We start from the raw sequence: 4,441 nt of genomic DNA, 5'->3' as shown, positions 1-4,441 counted from the left end.
TCTTATCTTTAGTCTCTGATTATCCGCGTCCTCGACCCCTTTCTGCTGCTAATATCATGTTAAAGAGCTATTTTTACATTAGTTTTCTCTCGGAGCAATTCTCCCTCGTGTCTTCTACATCATGGCGTCACCGGAAGTCCCTTCACATGATTTTCATTCAGAAACAATAGAATTGTCAAATACCACAACAGTTTTCAGCTTGCTGGTAAACAACACACACACACACACATACACACACACACACACACACACACACACAAATAGTTTGTGTTTGTGAGAAGATAAAAAAAATCTTCTGTGCGTCAATGAAGATAAACTGTTGAATATCAATCCTCTACTCATGCTCATGGGAGTGTAGTTGTTGTGGCCGAGTGGTTAAGGCGATGGACTAGAAAGCCATTGGGGTCTCCCCGCGCAGGTTCGAGTCCTGCCAACAACGTTAAACTGCTGTTCCAGAGGAGACAACATCTGCTCCTACTGTAGGTCCATGTGTCAAAGGTTTTCTTTCAAGGGCTGTAGCAGCTGATGATGAGGGAGAGAGAGAGGATTGGTAGCATGTTGTCTTGTCTCAACCATTCTGGTGTTGACCAAAATCTTTGTTGATACTCCAGTGGTGGTGAAGGTGATGGAAATGTTCCAAGTGGGACGGTTCCATGTTCAACCAGTTTCATCTGGAACTGAGGTGGAGCTTAGGGTTACGTAGGAATTGGTTTGGTTTAGTCCCTGGGAATGTCAGTTGGTGTGTGTGTGTGTGTGTGTGTGTGTGTGTGTGTGTGTGTGTGTGTGTGTGTGTGTGTGTGTGTTTACATGCAGACTTTCCCTTGTGACAGCTGATTTGGTTTGGAATCCATCTTAGTCAGGACATTTTGAGAAATTCTATCATGTCGTTGTAGTTATTTTGATTTACAACACTGGAAAAAAAATCCCCTCCCCTCCAAAAACCCTCCTCTTCAACTTTGTACCCAAGTTCTACAATTCTACAATTCTACAATTTCATTTAGCAGACGCTTTTGTCCAAAGCGACGTACAACACAAGCAAGAATTTAGACTTAATTAAGGAAAAGTCCATAGGAAGCGCAAAAGTGCTTCAGTTGTGATTTGGTCACAGGTACCGCCATCTAGTGGCAGAAGAAGTGTCGCCCCCCCCCTCCCTTTTTTTTTTCTTTTTTTTGACAGACATACAACATCACACAACACAGTTAGTGCTACATAATCACTTAGTGCTGGGTCTTGGACCCTCTGACTTATTCTACCCCACAGCACAAAGAGGAGAAGAGTCAGGTCAAGTGCCTCGGTGCTCTCTGAACAATTGAGTCTTCAATTGTCTCTTAAAAGTAGAAAGGGACTCAGCAGAACGCACAGAGTTGGGTAGTTTGTTCCATCATTTGGGAACAACAGAAGAGAAGAGTCTGGCTAGAGATTTGGAGCAGCGCTGGGCTGGAAGCACCAGGCGTGCTGCTGCATTCTGGATCATCTGCAGAGGCTTGAATGAGCATGCAGGGAGGCCTGCCAGAAGAGAGTTGCAAGGTGTCTCCTCATCAGGCACCACAGGATCCAGTAGGTTCAGTTAAAACAAGTCATTAGAGATTTAAAAAAATGTCCATCAAACACAAAATAAGGCTTCAAATAGGTTTCCAATTTTACTTCATGTTGACACATTTTGTCCATTTAACATCAGGACTGCTCCCAGATCGTCTCCATGACCTCATCCCAGCACCAGAGACTTTGCTGTGACACAACAGCAGACAGCAACAAGGACTGCTGCAGTGCACTTGGTAATTGGATGCACTGAAGTCATCCAGTCATGTGACTGAAGTCATCCATTCATGTCAGTGATGTCACTTGGCAGGACTGTCATTGCCGTCTCATTCTAGAAAAGAATCCAGACTCCACATGTGGCTCCCATGATAACTGATGGACCTCTGGTTGGAGGCTGGACGATGATGTTTGGTCTGGGGGGGGGTTAAGATGGTGGGGGTTGTTTCAGTTCTAGTGCTGAAGGCTTTCGCCATGACAGTCAGACTCTCATCTGTCCTTCATGTTCCCTCAAATGTGCAGTGTGGACCTCACACACTGAAATTTAGCCTGAAAACTCTTTATGAAAAGCAGGTGACTCAGAGTCTCTGTGGCTCAATTGGTCAGCGCGCTCGGCTGTTAACCGAGAGGCTGGTGGTTCGAGCCCACCCAGGGACGATGAACAGGTTCTACTGGTGCTTAGGACTCTGTTGATCAGCTGCTGAGTTGCTACTTGATGTCAACATTGGTCTGTTTCATCCTGAGTAGTTTGATCATAGCAGAGTCGTTGCATCATTGATCTGAATGTGGACGGACAGATTGACCCTCCACAGCAGACGCATGTGACAGATCTCTTGATGAGACACTTTGTGGTAAAGCCAGATTCTGCCAGTCCCACTGACATATTTCAATCATACATGTTCAGAGATGTTTTGTTTTCCTGAATACATTCATTATTTTCTGATCACCTTGTGGATTTTTCATCATTCTCCTCATTACCATACTTTAGGTTGCAGTATGTACACCTTAGTTAGTCTTGGGTTTCAGAAATCATACAGCATACAAATAATAGCAGGTTGAAACATATTTATTTAAAAGAATTTAACATGGTCACACACACACACACACACACACACACACACACACACACACACACAGCCTGTCTTTGGTATAAAATGGTCTGTCACGTTCTCTCACATTGCACAACAACAAAACAAACAAAGACGGCCATGTCCAGTGTGGTCCTGGATATGACGACTGGACTGCAGGGTCCCAGTATCACTGTGACAATTCTTTTACCAGCTATGACCTTGGACAAGAACTTCTCAGGAGGAAACTTATCATGGTGGCACAGTGAAGAAAACTGGACCTGAGCTGCCTGCTGAAATCTTGCAGGTGAAGGACAGAGCTCCACCTCTTTGACAGACACCACCACTGTTGGCTCATGTTGTCAAAAAATGAAGTGTGTCAGTTTTTGACACACACGCATCTAAACACACACACACACACATGCATGTTCTTGCACACAGAGACTTTTCCTCTGTTTTTGTTTTTTACTGGTTTTGAACCAGTAGTTGGTTTCTGTTGGTTTGATTTGCTTGACTGGTTGTTGTTTGTTCGACCTTGCAAATCCATATTTTGGGTTCTGGCTTGTTCTGCTTTTCATTTTGTGTTTGTATCATGTGAAAGTGGCATATTTAAGATAAAAGACACTGTTAGAACAGAAAGATCCAGAAAACCCACCAACCAGAGGTTTGTCTGGTACAGATGTGGAATTATTGGCTCACACAATGTTGAGGCAACTGGGAAGAAGACAAACAAAAAAGGCTTGTGTGATTCAGACATTCATCAAAAATGGTCCTGTAGAACTGTTCAATGTGTCATGACTTCAGAAGCTCAAATCCTCTCTAAGTTCTAGTGAGAGTGGAAGAGATTATAAAATGAGAGAAGCAGGGCCCTCACTCAGAGCTGAAACAGCTCAGTTGGGAGAGCGTTAGACTGAAGATCTAAAGGTCCCTGGTCCGATCCCAGGTTTCAGCAGAGGAGCAGCATTGACTTTACTTTCCAGTGGAGGAACTGGATTGATGTTGAACATAAAAGTGACCCAGCTGATGGCGGCGAGCTGGTCGGTGGTGTAGTCAGAGAGCTCCCAGAACGGTCCGACATTTCCCCTGTTATAGAGAACCTAACGAGTTTATACCTGTGAACTCTTATGGGGAAATACCAATTGAGAAACGCTAAGACCACAACGAGTCCAAACGGTGAGGAAAACGAGCATATGGCGACAGGAGAAGTTGATTCAGGTGCAGCTCCCATGGACGCCCTACAAGCTAGCTTAGATGCTATCCGCGCCGACATAAAAGCAGGACACCAGGACATGAAAAAAGAATTGAGCGGATTTTGTGAGACAATCAAAAGAGATTTGAGAGAAGAGCTCAGAAACTTTAAAGAAGAAGTTAATCAGAAACTGAGCGAGATCGGGGCAGAACTCAAAAACACGGAGGTTAGGATGGAGGAGGTGGAGACGCGAGTGGCCGAAGTGGAGGAGTGGAGTGTGACCGCGAGGGACTCGCTTCTCCGGGCTTTGGAGGAGCAAGAGCGCATTGTGTCTAAACTAACAGATTTAGAAACACGCTCCCGCAGAAATAATCTCCGCATCTTCGGGATCCCCGAGGGAGAGGAGGGAAACGATGCATGTGAGTTTCTGGAGAATTTCATTAAGTCGGAGCTGCGACTCCCTGACATTGACCTCAAAATACAACGTTGCCACCGGTCACTCGGACCAAAACCACCACCGCAAGCAGCCCCGAGATCCATGATCGCATATTTCCTCGTGTATAAAACCAAGGAACTTGTGCTCAGCAGCGCATGGAAAAAAGAGAGATACAGATCAAAGGGAAGAGAATTTACTTCGACCATGATTACC

The 4,441-nt window shown here is 44.9% G+C and overlaps 2 non-coding genes across 2 annotated transcripts; both read left to right on the top strand.

Annotated features, from left to right (window-relative positions):
* Positions 1-357: 357 nt before the first annotated feature.
* Positions 358-439, top strand: trnas-aga (transfer RNA serine (anticodon AGA)). Its single transcript has one exon. It is a non-coding gene; the product is annotated as a tRNA-Ser (tRNA).
* A 3,043-nt stretch (positions 440-3,482) lies between these two features.
* Positions 3,483-3,555, top strand: trnaf-gaa (transfer RNA phenylalanine (anticodon GAA)). Its single transcript has one exon. It is a non-coding gene; the product is annotated as a tRNA-Phe (tRNA).
* Positions 3,556-4,441: the final 886 nt, after the last annotated feature.

This window comes from Aulostomus chinensis, chromosome 4 (assembly GCF_037954235.1).
Source record: "Aulostomus chinensis isolate RoL2024-O1b breed Wild chromosome 4, RoL_Achi_v1.0, whole genome shotgun sequence".
Taxonomy (NCBI): Eukaryota; Metazoa; Chordata; class Actinopteri; order Syngnathiformes; family Aulostomidae; genus Aulostomus; species Aulostomus chinensis.
Note: the sequence above shows the minus strand (reverse complement) of the source record. Positions and strands in the feature narration are given on the sequence as shown.